General features: G+C 44.0%; 1 pseudogene; it reads right to left on the bottom strand.

Moving 5' to 3' along the window:
* Positions 1–1,469, bottom strand: part of LOC102771537 — a 25,805-nt pseudogene extending 24,336 nt beyond the window's left edge.
* Between the last annotated feature and the right edge of the window lie 6,666 nt (positions 1,470–8,135).

Raw genomic sequence — 8,135 nt, 5'->3', positions numbered from 1 at the left:
CATAGGTAACTCAAGTACACGGAGGTATCTGCCCACTTCCTCTCTACAAACACTTGTCCATGTTCTATGTACAAATCTGGAAGGAAATACCAACCCCGCACTGGCTCTCCCCTCTCCCCCGCCCCTCTGGCTTCTCCTTCACCATCTCCTCTGCTAATCACCAGAGAGAAAAGTCAAGTTCCTCCTCAGAGTTCTCCTTTGACAAGGAAGGTACCCAGAAAAACCCGTGTGACTGAACCCACAAGGTAACCAAGAGTACGCTTGTTCAGGCTGTGCACTGCAGAAGGACACCAAATCCAAGGGGAGCGCTGTTCACGCGAGAGACATCTTGACTACGATGGGTTTTGGGGGTAGTATTACATTTTGGACACTTCAGATGGGCAACTTATTATTATTACAGTTTTGGGGGTAGTATTACATTTTGGACACTTCATAGATGGGCAACTTATGTTATTATTATTACGGTTTTCCAGGAGATGGCAGTAATGTGTCTTGTTTTAACAAAGTATATGTTGATAATTTTTGATGAGTAGAAGAAAAGTGGCTTATCCCACAAGTATAGAATATGTATGATTCTTCACTAACTAATGAAGAATTAGTCAATAACTAAACACCTGTTGATCTAACCCATCTAAATAAATCTGTGCTTTAAACAAGAAGCTGTCTTTCAATCTAGTGTACTAATCTGTGACTATCTTCAAAATTTTATAAATCCCCTATTGGGATTAGAGCACAGACTGAATATTTTAAAAATATTTTTATTCATTTTTAGAGAGAGGGGAAGAAAAAGGGAGAAAGAGAATTAATTAATATACATATATAAACATTCTCTTCTTTCAGAAATCTCACTAAGACAATAATAAAGGATTGGATATTGTTTTGCTTTATTTTATTTCCATTTCGCTGAAAACATCTTTTTAGCCTTTTGGAGAGAAACAGAAATGCATTTGCCAGGAAGGGTGATTCCACCCTCCTTCTGCTGGAACCAGCACTTGGCCTCCCCTTTGCTGATTTTTTGGCCCCCGTGCAGCCTGCCCTGCATTTCTTGTCTGTGAGGCTGAGCCTGGCCTACCCAGCACCACACAGAAGGCCAGGTTCTGGATACCAATGCTTGGCTCATATTTGATGCCCAAATGTGTATTCCTGGACCCCCAAACCTAAATTTCCAGTGTCTGAGAAGTTATTTTTTAGTAACTCGTACTCTCATACCTTTAGACTTTGCTCCAGGATTTTTTCGCCTCAGCCCCACAAACTATTCAGTGGATGGAAATCTTTTCATTTATCCAGATGCCAAAGGATCTGTCCATGTATCTGGCTTTGGAGAACGCGGGGGTGAGGCCTGTGAGCTGCTTCAGGACCTTGGCTCCTGGTCAGCCTGTCTCCACTCTCACCCACACAGTTGCTGAGGCAGAGCTTTCTGAAGTGAAGCTCCTGATGGGACTCTCCTTCTCACCTTGATCCCTGGCCATGATGAGAAGCAGGAAGACAGGGTGGTGTGTGTGTGTGTGTGTGTGTGTGTGTGTGTGTGTGTGTGTGTGTGTTTAAAGGAATAACCCCTAAGGATGAAAAGAGAGACAACAACAAACTAGAAGCAGATGGAAGAGTGATAAATGACTCCGTAAACCCCAGGAAATTGAATCTTAAGCCAGCAACAGAGAAAGCTGAGAAGCAACCTGACATACAGTCATCCCTCCATATTCGTGGGGGATTACTTCCAGGGCAACCCTCCCCCACACACACACAAATAAAAATCCACATGCTCAAGTCCCCTATATAAAATGGAGTGTATTACCATATAACCTATGCACATCCTCCCATATACTCTATTTGCACACCCCACACTGGGAATCGAGCCCACAACCAGGGCATGTGGCTTGACCAGGAATCAAACTCAACCACTGAGCCACGCCAGCCGGCCCTCCCATATACTTTAAATCATTTCTAGATTACTTATAATACCTCATTTAATGTAAATGCTATGCAAATAGTTGTTGTATTGTTCAGAGAATAATGACAAGAAAACAAATCTGTTCCATACACACTGGGAATCGAGCCCACAACCAGGGCATGTGGCTTGACCAGGAATCAAACTCAACCACTGAGCCACGCCAGCCGGCCCTCCCATATACTTTAAATCATTTCTAGATTACTTATAATACCTCATTTAATGTAAATGCTATGCAAATAGTTGTTGTATTGTTCAGAGAATAATGACAAGAAAACAAATCTGTTCCATACAGATGCACAGACACAACCACCTTAGGCCAGTCTTCATAGTACATGTCAGCAACATTGTTTGAAATACTTTTACCCATGATTGGTTAAATCCACTGATGCAGACCCCATGGATATGGAGAGCCGACTGTAGACTGAGGAATCTCCAAAGGACTTAGGAATTGCAGCGTATGTGAAGGATAAATGAGAACTGGTTGTATGTTTAATTAAAAAATTGCCAACCCCCTTCCTAATTCTGTGCAATAGATACTCCCCCTCACCCACACCAACAGGAGACACATTTATTCTCTAGCAGGTAAAACCGAGAGTATCTGGAACAGAATAAAGTGCCCAGAAACAGAGACGTGTGTATTTGAATTTATGAAGGAGAAGGCATTGCAGTTTCAATCTGACACGGTGTGTCATGGTATTTTATTGTGGTTTTAATTTGCTTTTCACTGATTATCCGGGAGGTTGAGCACTTTTCATAAGATCATGGCATTTGGAATACCTCTTCTGTAAAATGTTTGTTCAAGCCTTTTGCCCATTTTCTATTGGGTATTCCTTTCCTTATTGATATCCTGGATGGAGAAATTCTTCATTTTAAATGTCAAAGTATCGATTTTTTTCTATATGCACAGAGCTTTTGTGTTTTGTATAAGAAATCTTTCCTTTCTGTGATAGTGAAGATTTTCTCCCAAACAAACTTGTAAAAGCCATTTGTAATTTGTCTTTTCATTTAAGTTTAAAATCCACCTGGAATTTATTTTGATGGATAGTCTGAGGTGGAGATCTAATTTCATTGTATGGCCATATAAATGCCCAATTGTCTTAGGTCTGCTTTTTTACTAGTAAAACACAGTCCTTCTCTTACTGTCCTATGGTGAACGTCTGTCACAAATCAAATGTCCGAGTGTAGGCTCCTGGGGTTGTTGTCCTGTCCCGTTCAGTTGACTATCCCTGTACCAGTTTTATTTTTTATAATAATTTGGAATTCGTGCAGGTCTTGACTAGTAATGTTAATGAACTCCAGTTTCCCTGCATAGTTTGGATTCATTAAGTTTCTCTAACAGCCCCCGCCCCCCCCCCAACTCTCCCCTTGGCCCTTTCAAGCCCAGGATCCTACTCCTGGTCCAGCTACATGAATTGCAAACCTTGTAAACTAATGTGGTCAGATACCTGTACCTCTGACGGCTTCTCCACACAGGGAGCCATGAAGACTAGTACCTGCCGATCTGCCCACCGGGGAGATGCCTTTCACCACAGCCCAGAGGCCACTCCTAAGCAGGGCTATCGTGTAGCACCAATCCATTCATGAATAGCACCAAACAATCATGATAAACCACCCTATATAATAAAGAGGTGATATGCAAATTGGCCATCACTCCAACACACAAGATGGCTGCCCCCATGTGGTCAAAGATGGCCAGCAGGGGAGGGCAGTGCGGGGGGATCATGCTGGCAGGCAGAAGCGGTTAGGAGTCAGCAGTCCTGGATTGTGAGAGGGGTCCCAGATTGGAGAAGGTCCAGGCTGAGCTGAAGGACACCCTCCCCCCACCACACACGAATTCCGTGCACCAGGCCTCTAGCAGTAAATAAAACCTGAATTTTTTCCTCTTCCTCCAGGTAGTGATAGGAACCCTTCCTCCCATCCCAACCCCACTAAGCCACACATTTGAGTTGGGGCAGAGGCATTGTTGTCACAGAGATTGTTACCATGAGATTTGGGGCCACCTTATTAAATATATGGGTCTTCTAAGCCTGCATGGGCTGATCCTGAATGTAGCATTACCTTCTTTGCTTATAATGTGGTGGGTGTGATAATGCCAGCTCATGATGGTCAGCTCTGGTCACATGGGCACTGGTGCCTCTGGTTCAGAAGTCTGTCTCTAACAGGGCCTGGCAGCACACCAGGAGTATTTCAAATGGCAAGTATCTTGCCACCAACTGAATGCAGAAGCACATATGAGACTCCACTATGTAAGTGTAAACGACATCGCTCTTATCACTAACTTTTGTTTTGTTTCGGAAAATTATTTTTATAAATGTATATTATATATGCTAGTATGCAGTGGATTTATTAAGTATTAATATGCAGTGGATTTAATTAAATATTTTAAAGTAGACATTTAATTTAAAATATATAAATTTCTAATAGGTAACTATTAATAGATATAAACAAAATCAAAGAGCTCAGAAATTTTTCTTTTTATTTTTTTAGAGAGAGAGAGGAAGGGAGAAGGAGAGAGAAAGAGAAACATTAATCTACTGCCTCCTGCACACCCCCTACCGGGGATTGAGCCCGAAACGCGGCATGTACCCTGACCATGAATTAAATCAACTTTTTGGTGCACAGGACGATATCCAACCAACTGAGCCACACTAGCCAGGGCTGGAGCTCAGAAATATTTTAAAAGTACATTAAAGTCCTGAGAATAAAGTATTTGAACACTGCTATTCTAAATAACTGCTATTATTGTTGAATTTCAGTAGCATTTGTATTAAATTAGCACCTCTTTAATAAATAAATATTTTTTTAAAGCTAAAAAAGCAAATGGCAAGTATTTCTTTGCTGCAGAATGCCATTACTTCAGAACTTCAAGGACTTCCCACACAGCCTCCTCACACGCCATGGGTACCTCTAGTGCAGGGGTGGGCAAACTTTTTGTCTTGAGAGCCACAATGGGTTCTTAAACTGGACCGGAGGACCGGAACAAAAGCATGGATGGAGTGTTTGTGTGAACTAATATAAATTCAAAGTAATATTCATTTCAAACGGGCCAGATTCGGCCCATGGACCGTAGTTTGCCCACGGCTGCTCTAGTGGCATCAGCTTTGTTGGGTAAAGTGGCCTGATGGCAGGGTAGCCCGGACCTCCTCAGAGCCCTCTCACGCTCTGATACCCACTTAAAACCGGTAGCCTTCTGAGTCACCCAATGAGTGGGTCAGAGCAGTATTCCCAAGTGAGTGTGCTATGTCTCCAGAATCCGTCTCACCAAGTGCCTTGTCTTTATGTTTTGTTTCTTTAAAGATTGGTTTAGGATGCAAGGTGCAACCACTTCCCCGTTTCCTTAGAAGGGGTTTCCCTTTTTTCCCCAAACCACTAGATCCCCAAATCTTTACCAAAATGGCAGATTTTTGCATCTTTATGCCATTTATCTCTCACCCATGGCCACACTTGCATTTTACTAGGGCACCTAGAATTCTGGCCACTTTACTAGTATATTCACCAGGTCTAATTTGCATAATATTATCAATAGTGTGGGCCAGCATGGTGGTTTGGGGAATGTCAAGATAATCAATGCTCCTTTAGATTATATTATAGCAAAGAACAGGAGTGCTCAAGAAAGTACTGGTATACCTCTAAAAAAGTAAGTTGCATTTTATTCTTCTTATTGATGGCCATTGAGAGAAATTGATTTTCCAGGTCAATAGCTGCATGCCGAGTGCCAAAAGAGGAGCTAATCTGCTCCTTTAAAGGCATCTATGTATTTACTTATTTATCTATCAATTGGCTACCATTTGTGTAATTTTCAGTCACCCACTGGCCTCTGCCCTGATATATCTGGCTTGTGTAGGAACCAAACAGAGAATTGAACAAAATACGATGGGGCCCAACCCTGTACATCTTTTGTCCTTGACGATAGTTGCTAGTGGCTGCAATATCTCCCAAGATGTGGTGTTGCCTCTGGCTTTCTATGTTGGCCAAGCAATGAAAGGGGAGGCTCCTGTTGCCCATTGGTGAAGGGTACCCTACCAGAGTTAACTCCCGAATGTCCTGGCTACACATGCATAGGTACTAAGCAGGTGCCCATGGCGGGGCCCGAGCCCACATTCAAGAAACCTGCGGCAGGAAGTGAGAGGCTGTTGACATGGCCTGTCAAGATGCAAGATGCTGTCGGGTTGCTCCTTCCAGCTGTTCAGAGCCTGCACTGCGCAGGCGGCTACAGCTGCAGTTGGAACATGATGTGGGGCAGGAAGACTTGAAGTGGCTCAGATGGATTTAATACATTGGATTCTTCGCATGCGAGGAGGCAGATACAGAGAGAGACACCTGTTCTCTACTGGACTGACAGTTCTTTAGAGGCAGGAACCCTTCTCTAGGCCCCCTTTATCAGCTGGCACAGGAGTGGCAGGTAGACAGGCTTCTCCATAACGTCTGTTGGTTGCATAAGCTTATAAATTAATTAAATGATAAAACAACATTGAATGAAAAGATCCAGGTCACATTCAAAGGTGTGGCACTCTGCCGGTGTTCTCAGCAGCTACAGTGTAGGCCTTTGCACCTAAGTGTCAGGGGTTTGATTCCCAGTCAAGGGCATGTACCTGGGTTGCAGGTTCAACCTCTGGCCCCTGTGGGGGCATGTTCAAGAGACAACCAATTAATGTGTCTCTCTCACATCAATGTTTCTCTCTCCCTCTCTCTTTCTCTCCTCTGTCTCTCTCCCCCTTCCTCCCTCCCACCTTTCCACTCTCTCTGAAAAGCAATGGGAAAAAAAATATCCTCAGATGAGGATTAACAACAACAACAACAAATGTGTGGCAGGGTTGGATTCTGTCACACCTAACAACCCTGAAAGGAAAACTACTGAAGTCCGTACTTCTAACTCAGGCTTGCTGAGTCCACCTGGGCACAGGTTAGAGGAGGTGACAGGCGACGGTGATGTCTGTCCTGACACAGATGGAAGAATACAGCACCAGCCCCCAGGCTGCCAGGATAAAGAGGTTTTGGGCCCACATTACTGATAGAGAAACCCATTTTCTCTCATCAAACTTCCTAAATGTGTTGTCAGAACAGAAATTGAAGAAGTCACCAGGAGATAAAGATGAGGATTAGCCCGCTTCCTCAAAATGGCTGGTGGCTCCCTGTGGTGAGGGACCCCGTCTGGAGTGGCCAGTGGGTTGCAGGGGACTTTCTGTGTTTCCTGCCCAGACACAGGAGGAAGGAGAATCAGAAGAAAAGGCAGATCTGGTTTGTGATGCTTTTTTCCAACAGGGAAAAAAATAGAGGCTCAGTCACCAGGCAAAAACTAAGATAGACGTCTTGAGCTGGGCTGAAGTTGGAGTGAACGGTTGTAGAGAACAAAACACAGAGAGAGGAGAGAAATGGGAGGAGGGAGGAGAAGGTAAAGAAGATTTTTTTTTAATTGGCCCTGTGTGTGTGTGTGCGCGTGTGCGCGTGTGTGTGGTGTATGTGTGGGGGGTGTGTGTGTGTGTGTGTGGTGTGTGCATGTGTGTGGTGTGTGCATGCATGCATGTGTGGTGTGTGTGTGGGATGTGTGTGTGTCTGTGTGGTGTGTGTGTGTATGTGTGTGTGTGGTGTGTGCATGTGTGTGGTGTGTGCATGCACGTATGTGTGGTATGTGTGTGTGGGGTATGTGTGTGTGTGTTTGTGTGGTGTGCATGTGCGTGTGCGTGTGTGTGTGTGCGCGCGCGCAGAAGCCTTAGTTCCCTCATTAGCAAACCTTTATTCCAGAGAAAATGGCTAGTCCCAGTGGGGAACAGCGCCTTAGACTTGGAATGGAATTGAGGCAGCAGTACCAGCAGCGTGTGCTGTCTGGGGAAGCAGTGGTTCGGACCCCTGCCCTTCCTGCAAGCACCCTGCTTGGGCAGCACGTGTGAGACACTCCCTGAAGGACAACATCGCCTGGAGAGCAGTTACTTCACTCCATGAACATGAGCAAATGTGCTCGATATTGAAATGCAGCATCGCTGAGTTTAACCTTCAAGTTTGAATGTCTCCTTTCGAAGAAGAACAGAAAAACCTGATTTTTTTTAGCAGCATAACCATCAATGGGTAAATCCAGAATATTTGAAACAACAATAAAACGGTAATCTCAATTGAGGTACAAATCTTCCAAAGTTGTACAATCCTTTATTCAAGTGAGCAAGTACATAGAGCGATACATTATTCATAGCTC

Source organism: Myotis davidii, unplaced genomic scaffold, assembly GCF_000327345.1.
Source record: "Myotis davidii unplaced genomic scaffold, ASM32734v1 scaffold78, whole genome shotgun sequence".
Classification (NCBI taxonomy): domain Eukaryota; kingdom Metazoa; phylum Chordata; class Mammalia; order Chiroptera; family Vespertilionidae; genus Myotis; species Myotis davidii.
This window is presented reverse-complemented; position numbering and strand designations above follow the sequence as displayed.